Here is a 12,902-nt window from a genome sequence, read left to right on the forward strand (position 1 = left end):
CCAACCCTGAACCCATGAGTAAAAGAATCTTTGGAAATTCTATTTTCAAACACTTACCTTTCCATCGATGAATTCCACCATGAAACCTTTGAATTCCATTGCCGGAATGGACACCACGTTCTTCTTGCGATTAGGTACATAAAAAGATTCTTGTAAATGAATCAAGTTACCCTCATTCACTTGAGGGGTAACATTCCTTACACCCTTTCCGGGATAGGTGGCATTGACTCCAAGTATAATATGACAATTGTTTCCATCTCTACCAAATTAGAGAGAGGGCCTTCTATTTGATGAAGTGCCTTGAAGTACTACAATCAATAAGCCAGATTCCCATAGAATCTGAAGGAGAGGGCCAATACAAGATAACGCTTCTTTATCTTACCAGAAACAACATTTGATTCTTCATACTTGGGGTTCCTTAATTTCTTTCAAGAGTTGGCCATTTACTTGATGACCTGCATTACCTGTCATTCCTTCGATCATTGAAGATGTCTCTAGAATGATTGTTATCTTCATCAAGAGATGTGTCCCTGCCATTCAGACACTCCTTCACATAATGGCCAAACTTATTGCAACCAAGGCATCTACCTTTCCTTCCACCCTTAGATTCGGACTTCCCAGTGAAGTGATCTTTTGGTAGGCCATCAGAAGCTTTCGTTGCGCCATTCTGATAATATACTCTGCTTCAACTTCACCCTTGGTGAATTTGAAGAGGGATGAGGATTCCATTGATCCTTTTTTTCCTTTCCCAACTGTCTTCGATGATTTCTCTTTCACTCTTGCTTGGGCTTTGTCTTCACCTTAGCTCTGGTACCATGTCAATTTTAGGTATGTTCTATGATGAGAGAAATTTATTTCAATTTTCACAGTTAGCTCAATATCTTTTCTATATTAGCAATCACATCAGCATTAAAGTAAACTGCAGATAGAACATAAACATAAATCGTAGAAGACAAGCTAAGATAAGAGGACACAAGATGTGGTGCTAGCTAGGGACAAACCCCAATGTGGGGAACCCTTGATCAATTCTTCTTTTATGTTCTTCAATAGTTCAGCAGAGAGAGAGAGAGAGAGATAGTACATTTACAACATAAGTCAACACTTTGACTTATCTAGATAAGAGCATAGATCATCTCTAAGAAGATGATACATGAGATCAGTTGAAGACATGTTGCTTCAACTGATTCTCCAAGGTGACTCCTTCACCTATCATTGTGTTGCATCTCGTCATCATGCTACACCTCACCGTGTTGTACCATGTTGCACCCATCATTACAATGCTGGACCTCATGACTGCTGCACCTTATGCTGCACTGTTGTCCCATCTGTCATTGTTGAACCATGTTATCATACAACATGTCTCATGTGCTTGTAGCACCATGCTTGCCACTACTATCCATGTTGTCCATGCTTGCCATGCTTACCATGCTTGTCATGCTGGTCATGCTTTCCATGTTGTCCATGCTTGCCATGCTATCCATGCTTTCCATGCTGCACCATGCTTGCCATGCTATCCATTCTTGTTACTGTCCATGCTTGCTACTGTCATGTAATCGCTATTGTCCCGTTTTGTTGCCTTGTCATAGCTGTTGTCCCACTTGTGCCACTGCTGCACAATTGTCATAGTTGTCCTATGTATTTGGGTTGTCCCATCAAAGTTGTTGTCCCAACATTCTGTTGTCCCATTGTCCTATTTGTTAGTGACATTGCAGCTCCTATGTGGCAGTGTCCAACACCTCTGTATTGTTGTTCATGGACAGAATTCGATCACTAGTTAAGGCACCCTCCTGTAACCTACAAGAGTCCAACGATCAGCCCATAACTCACCTTGAATTATGCAGCCTCCTTTTCTTTACAAGGTAGGTGACCTCATTGGTTGAGGAGACACCTACAGCTCCATGTAGAGGGATGTTTTGACCATCAAAACAATACTTACAGGCCTGCGACTTTCACACGAACCTTGTTGCCTCTTCAAGTGGTCACAAGGGTGACCTTAATGTCCCTTTTCCTTTGCTAAAGTAGGCCTTATATTGCTACCTTCTAGCCCAACTCCTAGGCCCTCCTAACAACAACTCAGTCCTCCAAAAGTCCCATAACTTTGTTGCGGCTAGGACCTATTAGGGCAGCATATATCATTTTCTTGAATGCGGCTAGGTCACCCTTGATACAGCATAAGTTAGGGCTACCTTCCATTTGCGTCTAGGGCTGCTATCTATCTGTGTCTAGGGAAACCTCTTTTTCTCCAACGTCTAAGGCTTCCACTCCTAGATTTCTCTTCCACTAAAACCCCAGACAAGTGGACAGAAATCAAGATGGAAGTGTGTGTGAGAAATGACTCTCAAGTCATCTCCTTTTATACTAAAACGTTGAGCACATGTGGGGTTTATTTGGTTGTTGGCCAACCTTGATGGATTGTCTTATAACACAAATAAATTCATAACTCCATGAATACTTATCAGAATTGGATGATCTTTAGATCAATCCTACACCTCTCAATGAGAGGGATCCAAGAAAAATATCAGATGTCATAAATAAGATGACCCACATGGAGTTTTGCCCTAGTTTCCAATTTTAACATGGTTGGTTTTTGGATGGTGATTTGGCATGTTTTGATTCGTCGGAGGTGGACCAATGAGGAGGGGACAAGTGGCAAGCCCGAATGCTGCCATGTGTCCCTCCCTAAAGACTATCTATCGGTGCACAATATAGAAAAATAATGGGTAGGTTGGTGGGGTCGAACCCACGACCTTGCCCCAATAAAATCCAAGTCTTACCATTGAGCCGCGCTAGTGGTTCTTACAACATAATGGTTTAAACGTATATTTGTTTTGTAACCGTCAGCAGTTTGGGGGTTAGGAGGGAGCCAGCTTGTGGGCTAGCCCCCTCCATGTGAAGACAAATAACATAACCGCCAAGATTAACGGTTAGCAAAAATCGCCAGCGGTTGTGAAGACCACAACCATGACATTCAATGCCACATGTGACCTCCTCTGCTTAAGCCGCCAACTAATGGTTTTACATAACTGCGAGGATTTGTGCTAATCTTGAATTAGTGCTTAATTAATCCATAATTAACAATTAATTAACCTATAGTTTAATTGGGTGGACTTTTGGCAGTCCCTTAAAATATGGATATTCCTCTAGTTTTAGCGGGGCTAACTGGAGTTCCCCTAGTTTTAGAGGAGGTTTACTAGGGAAAACAATTTTGACCATAACTGGAGAAAAATTCGACCAAATTGAGATCAAGAAAAGGTGTTCCTAGCTAATTTGGATATTCTAAGCACATTGAAGTAGGTTTCAGGAGCAGTAAAGCATTGTAAAGATCACTTTTTCCATTATTAAGCTAATACAAAGGCCCAAGTCATGGAAGTTGGACCAAGGAGATGTAGCCCAACAGGGCTGAACTCCTTCATCAAAAAACTATGTGAAGTGTTCAAATTGATGGTTTGCTGTACATTTGATTGCTACTGTTCAACACTCGTTTTTCATGTTATTTTTCTCATGAACTTAGCATAAAACTTGATAAAATTTACCTGTTTTCATTCACAAACACCATAAGGGAACCTATGCATATGAAGCAATTGTCAAGCATTTGTTTATAACTTTGAAGTTGAAATTAGCACAACAAAACTAACATTCAACAACAGATCAACGGGAGGTAACGAGAACTCCAACAATCTCTTGGTTATCGTAGACCCGTTACCTGCACATATAATAGATGAAAAACATGGGGCAACATGCTTTCGTGACATCTCATGATCGCACATTCTTGGATTAGACCCATAAAATCGACTCATAGAAACAAACTTTCAATTACGATTTTTAAATCTAAATGCAGCTAATTTATCATGAGAAAACATCATATGAAATTAGTTCTAATACGAAAATGAGTATGCAATGCATCCTACCCTAACATGCATATGGTAAGAGAAATACTAAGTGCAATCATAAATCCAGTGCAACCAACATATCATCACGCGTTGAAAATAACAAGAAGAAATGTTAAAAATAACATCTAGAAATTCTAATTTAAGTTGTCCTTGAATTAAATTGTAATTCTATTCTCATAGAAACTTGTAGTAGTTAATTAAGTTAATTTGACTTAGTTGGCTCAATAAAGTTGAGTTGGAAGTCTATCTAGAGTCATGTAGAATGATCCCTAAATTTTAGGGACACAGGTTGAGTTCTTTGGAGTTGTAATTAGATAACTCAGTCTAACTGAGTTATAGCCAGTTAAACTAGTTATAACTGTTGGATGAACTAGTAGAGGTATAGTAGTGTAGTGCACTAGTGCATCACCGGTACCACACCAGTTAACTAAAAATTCACTCACAAATAACTCATGCATGTCAGTTTAGAGGAAGACCCAGTTGAGATTAGAGTGCAGGGACAATGTACTACTAGTTGTATAATTTTCCAAGTTGTACAGATGGTGCATGCAATTAGTTGAGGACCTATGTTTGGATTGCATAGTTATGGAGAAAGGATTTCCAAATTAAGTATGGGATAATTCTCTCAGGAATTGCGCAAGGATGTAGGTGCTTGGCAGACAACATAATTGGCTAATTTTTGGCTTGAGCTGGCTTGTGAGGCAGAGAGTTAGATCATACTTGTGCACGGGTTGTTCTAGTGTGAACAAGAATTGCATTTTCTTCTCAGATCTTCTGGTTAATGCAATATAGATAGTCGGGGTTTTGAGTAGTGACTTTCCCCAGAAAAATATTGTGTTATGTGCGATTGATATTCTTCCCCTTTTGCTTATTGTTTTCCTCGATAATTTTTGGTTTCCGCTAAGAAGAGTACAATATTTTCCTTTCTTGTGTTTTAGTATATCACATGAGCTATTGAATCTACAAGTAAAAATATACATGGTATCAGAGCTGACGACAATATAGAAGAGGAGATTTCGAGTTTGTTGTGTAGGGGAAAATCGAATTTGCAAGTTCATACTTCAGATTTGGCAATATGGCTTTCTACGGTTTGAGATTTGAGTATGCCTTGGATGGCAGCTCAAATTACATAGCCCAGATAGACAAGATGGAGGCAGTGCTGGAAGAAAATGCCCTCAAGAAATTCATAGATTATGACATTCCTAAGCCTCCAACATCGGTTGACAAAGATCTAGATGAATGGAGAAAGTGTGTGGAGAAAGCAAGAAGGATTGTCCTAGAGGGAGTTCAAGATTACATTGTCTCAAGTCTCCATGGCAAGGATAATCCATACTCAATGTGAAAGGCATTGACATACTTGTTTCAGAATAATAGTGACCATAGGAAGTTGGCAATGAAGGACAAACTCAGAAAGATCAAGATGGACAAGGCTGATTCAATTCCGAATTACTTGACCAAGTTTACTCATTGTCGTGATGAGCTTGGAAGTGTCAAGATTGTTGTTGCCGAAGACGATATGGTTAGCCTAGATTTTCTAGGACTTCCTAAGAGTTGGAACAATTATCAGGACTCTGTCAATGGAAGGGAGAAGCTACCAATTGGGAATGATTGTGTTCGGATTTGATAGAAGAATAGTTTCAACGGAACACCAGAGACGTGACCTCTTCCAAAGAAGTGGAAGAGGACTTTGCATTAGTCAGCAAAAGAAATAAAGCCAAGGGAAAGAAGTCCCAAGGCGAGGAGGGTGGCAAGAAGAAGGACTTGGCGAAAGTCAAGTGTTTTCACTATCACGAGTATGAGAACTTTGCCACAAATTTCCCACATAAGAAATAATTAAGGGAGTTTTGAGGTCTAAAATGGGCCTTCTAAGGAAATTATAAAATAATAGTGGAAATAATAAAATAAGATTAGATTATATCATCAAATTTTAGAGGGGAAAAAACTATTTTTTCAACTCGATTTTTCAACTTATCTCCCTATGGGTTTACTAAAATTTCAAGTGGAAAAACTTGTTGGATGCAGAATCTAATTCCTCATCAAAGGAGTACCCATGTTGCATACTTTCGATAGACTCTGCTACACGAAAAATGAGAAATACATGAAAAACATGATTGCAATCACGTTTTTCACATATTTCTCATATTTTGTGTAGTAGGGTCCATAAAAAGTATGCAACATGGGTAATCCTTGGACGAGGAATTAAATTTTTCATCCAATGAGTACTCCCACTCAAAATTTGAGTAAAACCTTAGGGAGATAAGTTGAAAATACAAGTTGAAAAAATGGTTTATTATTTTATTATTTTTAAATCATTTTACCCTTTTACTCCAAAAATGGTGAATTATTCCCCATGATTGACATCATCATATTGAATCCTATTAATTATTAAAAAGTTTATTTTGGTTGTACATTTTTCTTAGGAGGCCCATTTTAGACCTCAAAATTCGCCTAATGGCAAGTAAGAAGGAGCCTGCAGTTGCAACAGCAGGTGAAGCTCTAGCTTCACAATTCGAACTTGATTTCACTCTCATTGCATGCATGACTAGCACTATAATGGGAAGCATGTGGTATCTCGACAACGGTGCCTCGTTCCATATGACGGAGAATAGAGATCTCTTCAGTGACTTTGAGGAGAAATACCTCATGCAGAACATAAAGTTTGGAGATGACGAGAGGTATAACACTACTGGGATTAGTACAGTTACCTTTCAGAGGGAGTCTGGCTCCCCTCTTAGAATCACAGATGTGATGTATGTTCCAAGACTAAAGAAGAATCTTGTTTTTGTCGCGGTATTGGAAGACCATGGCTATGATGTGATTTTTAGTAAGGGAAAGGTTTTCCTTAGACACATTGCCATGGAACAAGTGAAACATATCGGTGTATGAGTCAAGAACTTGTATGCTCTCTAGGTAGAAGATGCATGCAAAGGCTTGATGAGTAAGGAAGAGGTTAGAGACTTGGTGGTTGAGAGAGAGAGTGAATTACCTCTCAACATGCAGCCCTAGAAGAAGCCTCAGAAGCAGTCTTAGAAAGTTGTGGAGCAACCACAACTAGAGAAGAAGAGAGGAGATCGAGTGGAGAGATCCACTCAAGCAGAGAAGAAGCAACCTCATAAAGTTGTGGAGCAACCACAATTGGAGAAGCAGAGAGGAGACCGAGTGGAGACATCCACTCAAGCAGAGACCTCTAGTAGGGGGAAATTTCGAGCCAAGTGGGCAGAGGGAGCACATGCAGCCATACCTCCAGGTGAGAGGTGGGGCGATGTGAAGCAATAGTCCCAAGAGTTCATAAATTTGGGCAGGGTCCATTGAGAGGTTTTGTCTCATGGATCATTACCTTGCTATGGGAGCCCATAGTACACAGTAGTGGGATGGATCAGTGGCGGTTGATGCAGTTAGATATCAGAGTAACATAGACAGAGGCTAACAGCTGCCAGATACTGGAGAGCACAGAGCAGAGTTGACAACAGTGCAGGTGGAATAGAGGTAGAGTCAACATAAGCGTAGATTTTTCAGTCGACAGAGGCAAAGCTAGTAGCATTCAGAGACTTTGGTGACCAATGCATAACACTAATTCAGGTTGTATGTTTTTTGGTTGCAGATGTTGTAATATCAACAACAAAAATGACAAGTGTTGCCTGCAAAACATTCCAAAGGTACCAAATCAGGATAGAGTTGAATTCCTTTCTTGTTGAGAGGGAGTGTTGAAAATAACAACAAAAAATGTTAAAAATAACATCTAGAAATTCTAATTTAATCTGTCCTTGAATTAAATTGTAATTCTATTCTCATAGCGACTTGTAGGAGTTAACTAAGTTAAGTTGACTTAGTTGGCTTAGTAAATTCGAGTTGGAAGTCTATCTAGAGTCATGTGGAGTGATCCCTAAATTTTAGGGGCCTAGGTTGAATTATTTGGAGTTGTAATTAGATAACTCAATCTAACTGAGTTATAGTCAGTTAACTAGTTCTAACTATTGGAGGAACTAGTAGAGGTTAAGTAGTGGAGAGGTGCACCAGTGCATCACCAGTACCACACCAGTTAACTAAAGATTCACTCACAAATAACTCATGCATGTCAGTTCAAAGGAAGACCAAGTTGATATTAGAGGAACTAGTAGAGGTCTAGTAGTGGAGTAGTGCACCAGTGCATCACCAGTACCACACCAGTTAACTAAAGATTCACTCACAAATAATTTTTTGAGTTGTACAGATGGTGCATGCAATTAGTTGAGGACCTATGTTTGGATTGCGCAGTTATGGAGGAAGGTTTTCTCAATTGATTATGGGCTAATTCTCTCAATAATTGTGCAAGGAAGTAGGGGCTTGGCAGACAGTAAAATTGATTAAGTGTTGGCTTGAGCTAGCTTGTGATGCAGAGAGTTAGATCATACTTGTGCAGAGATTATTCTAGTGTGAACAAGAATTTTATTTTCTTCTTAGATCTTCTGGTTAATACAATATAGATAGTCGGGGTTTTGAGTAGTGGCCTTCCCCAGAAAAATATTGTGTTATGTGCAATTGATATTCTTCCTTTTTCTGCTTATTGATTTCATCAATCATTTTTTGTTTCCGTTGACAAGAGTACAGTAGATTCTTGTATTTTGTTTTAGTATATCACATGAGCTGTTGAATCTACAAGTAAGAATCTACATCACGCCACTATAGATATGCCTTCCAGTATGATTACTCATGAAATAAAACCCGAAGCAAATGTGGGCACAATCACATGAAGGGTGAAGTGGGTGGGAGGTGGAAAAACATGATCTCCATTTGATGTAAAAGTGATCTAAAATCACAAATGATCTCAGTGAATTAATGAAGGTATTACAGACTCATGTGCTAGGGTGTGCCTATGTTATTTTATGCAACGGAACGATAAGATTGCGAAATACATAGACACTAAAACAGTAAGAGAAATACAGTAAGAAAACACATAAAACACAACAAGCTTAATAAGGAGTTCACCCAATCCTCCTGGGCTACATCTCTTGGTCTAGCCTTTAGTGGTGGCCTTTCTATTGTGTCTTAAAGCAAGTTTTTACAATAAGGAGCTCAATTTGAGTCTCACTTAACAGATGATGATCAGTAGGATTGTACTTGGATCCCCCAAGTCTCTAGAGTACACAGACTCCCCTTACTGAATCTCGACCTCAACTGGTCTCAATGGTATGAGTCCAATTTGGTACTCAATACCTGACAAGTATACACAGAAGAGTTGCTTGAACCTCTCAAGCCTTCTATGGAGTTCACAGACTCTCAGACTCTCTTTGTCTCTGTCTGCTTGATGCTACCTTTGCTCTGCAGGTTAGCTCGACTTCTCTGTTCTCTGCAATTCACCTTTTTCTTGCCTCTCGACTTTCTACTTATCTTTCTCTGCCTCCTTTACTCTTTGTCTGTTCGTGGTTTAAAGCTAATCTGCTCCCTGACTGTTCATTTCTGCTTCTCGACTCTCTAGATCTCCTACCTCTACCCACTGGAATTCCCCTGCTCTATGTCATCATCACTGTGTAATGCTTCACAGAGAGGTGGCCACTTGTTTCCTCACAAATTGAGTGTTAGTTCTCTTTGAACGGTCGTTATTTCCGTTGCTCTAAGATTGCCCGCGAAATTTATTCCTCTGCCAGCTTAGCGGTCATGCCGGACCTCAAATCTCATATGACTCGACCTATTTCCCCGTCGAATCTAGTCATCGATTGGATCATTTCTCCACCATTGATCTGAAGCCTCCAGATCCTACGGTCTCCATCCATATCGCGTGGGTAAGTAGCCTAACCTTTACCTGCGCGTGTGAGCGGTTTTCTCTCTCATCCGCTAGATGTGTGTCACCCAGTGTATGGCATCGGGCAGGACTCAGTCAAACCCACTTACCACTTGAAGCCCTTCCGATATCTTGCTGGTTTTAGTGTGGGACCCTCCTTCTGACGGAATCAACGATTCCTATACGGTTTTATGCTTTTCCTCGTGACCGAGCGCTTGGGGTTTTTCCTTCACTGAGGGGGATGCCCTGCGATACGTGATTACCTCTGTTTTTGGATTTGACCTCCCATTTGTCAATTTGTGCCATTGCACGGTCACCATGGGCCAACGGTCTACGTGCATTGACCGAGGGTCTTCGTTGTTCCGTGTTGACCACAAATTGCCATTGTTTAGAGGTTATTTCTGATAAGCTCGATATCCATAAGATTTTGAAGCTTGGCATAATTTGAAATAGTCATGAAAACTTAGAGAATGTTTAAGGATCCAATTCGGATCACGGCCTTCCCACTGAAAAAGATTTTGGACCACCAAAAGTTGGTTTTCAAGCATCAACTAAGTGAGGGTATAGCTGTCTCACTTGTCCAATCTCTATCCACTTTGCACTGCTTGGCTTTGAACCCTGGAGTCCAATCTTGAGGTACTTGACATCTCCCTTGCGCATCATCCTCACCTTTCTGTCCAGAACTGTATATTCCTACAATTCATTAAGATATTCAGGTAACAGATCATCAATAGAAGGCAATTGACTCTGCTCTTTGGGATCTTCAATTAATGAAGGTCCAAATAGTCTCAAGCTCTCTGCATTAATGACTGAGTAGATGTGCATGTAAGCTGGTAAATCAAGGCGAAAAGAATTCTCACCAATTTTCTCAAGTATCTTGAAAGGTCCATACCTTATTGGCTTTAGCTTTTTACTTTCACCTTGCATTTTGTGTTTGTTGATATACAGGCAGACTTGATCACCAACTTGGAAACTATGCTCCATCCGATGCTTTTCATGCCTTGCCTTGTATTTGGCTTGGCTCTTTTCCAACTGTTCTTGTACTGCCTGGTGAATCTCTTAGATTTGTTCAATGAACTTGGTTGCCTTGTCCACATCACTATGTCCATCAACTGTTATGTCTTTACCACAGAAAAAATCCAAGGGAGACCTTGGTGTGAAACCAAAACAGGTCTCAAAAGGAGATCTTTGTGTAGAAGAATGTTTTGCTCGGTTGTAAGCATGTTGCACATAACACAAATGTTCATCCCAAAGTTTGGGATGCTTGCTACAATAGCCTCTGAGCAACTGGATCATTGTCCTGTTGACCACTTATGTCTGGCCATCTGTCTTTGGATGAAAGGCTGTGCTTTTATTCAGTTTGGTGTCCATCAGTTCCCACAGACTCGACCAAAACTTCCCAACAAATCGGGAGTCTCGATTGGATACAATGGAAGTGGGTAATCCAAAATGAACCCATACATGTTTAAAGAAAAACTTTGCAGTTTGTTCAACTGTAATCTGTTTGTTACAAGGTATCAAAATACACATTTTGCTGAACCTATCCACAACAACATATAAATAGTCATGACCTTTCCTAGATTTAGGCAATCCTCCAACAAAGTCCATGGAAACACTTTCCCAAGGATGAGAAGGAACTACTAGTGGAGTGTATAAGCCTAGTTTTCTATTGCTAAGCTTGCTCTTAACACACATGGTACACCCTCTTACATATCTAGAAACTGTCTCGCTCATTTTTGGCCAATAACAAAATCTTTGCAGTTGTGCAACCGTTTTACTTACCCCAAAGTGACCTGATATTAGAGAAGTGTGTGCTTCTCGAATTATCTTTACTCTTTCAATTTGTGGAATGCATAGCTTCCCACAATGATGCAAGAGTTGGTCCTTAATGTGATAATCCAATTCTTCTACTTGTTTGCCTTGACTTAAAGTTGCATATACATCTTTAAAATCTATATCTTGAGAATATTGTTCAATGTATCTCTCATGAAATACTGAGCTATGCTTTAGTAAATGTGTTTATAATTGGTCTAGATAACATATCTGCAACTTTATTGTGTATGCCCTTTTTATATCTGATGACTAAATGAAACTGTTGTAGAAAACCCATCCATCTATAGTGTCTTGATTGCTACAACTTAGTTTGGGAGTGTAGATATTGGAGTGGTTGATGATCAGTATGTATAACTGTCTCTTTGCCCATTAAGTAATGTTTCCACTTTTTCACACTCTGTACTAATGCATACAATTCTTTATCATATGTGGGATAGTTAACTACTGTAGAATTAAATGTCTTAGAATGATAACATATGGGTTTACTGTGATGTATTAACACTGCTCCCATGGCATAGTCACTGGCATCCGTTTGGATCTCAAATGGTCTTTGAAGATCGGATAGTGCTAGTACTAGTGTTGTACTAATATTTTCTTTCAAGGTGTCGAAGGCTTTTTGTTGTTTGCCTCCCCACTGAAACACCTTGTTCAATCCTGTTAAAGCATGTAAGGGAGCTGCAATTAAGGAAAAGTTAGGAATGAACTTTCTCCAATATTGTGCTGCTCCTAAGAAGCTTCTAACTTCTGTAGCAGATTTTGGTTTAGGCCAGTTTACAATGACTGCCACCTTAGAGGGATCTATATTCAATTCACCACCCCCTACTATATGTCCCAAATAATTCAAAGATGTTTTGCCAAATTTGCAATTTGAGAGTTTAACATACAGTTTTTCTCTTTTGAAAACATCTACTGTCTGCTTAACATGCTTTAAATGTTCTTCCCACGTTTTGCTAAATATAAGAATGTCATCTAGATATACAATAACAAAATCATCTAGAAAAGGTCTGAGTACATCATTCATTATTCTCATGAAAGTAGCAGGAGCATTAGTTAAGCCAAAAGGCATAACCAGCCACTCATACAATCCCTGCTTTGTTTTTAAAGCAGTCTTCCATGCGTCTTGTTCTGCAACTCTGACCTAATAATATCCACTATGAAAGTCTAACTTGGAAAAATAAATAGCTTCCTTTAACTGATCTAATAGGTCATCTATGCGAGGAACGGGATAACGATTTTTTATTGTTATCTTATTCGGTGCTCGGTAATCAATGCACATTCTCCACGAGCCATCTTTGTTTTTCACCAAAACGATTGGAGACCCACATGGTGATGTGCTAGGTCTGATGAACCCCTTCTCAAGCAACTCCTACACCTGCTTCTTGATTTCTGCATTCTCTAAAGCAGACAACCTTCACATTCTG

This window comes from Pinus tabuliformis, chromosome X, assembly GCF_031772625.1.
Source record: "Pinus tabuliformis cultivar Carrire ecotype Pingquan chromosome X, CPIR1, whole genome shotgun sequence".
Lineage (NCBI taxonomy): Eukaryota > Viridiplantae > Streptophyta > Pinopsida > Pinales > Pinaceae > Pinus > Pinus tabuliformis.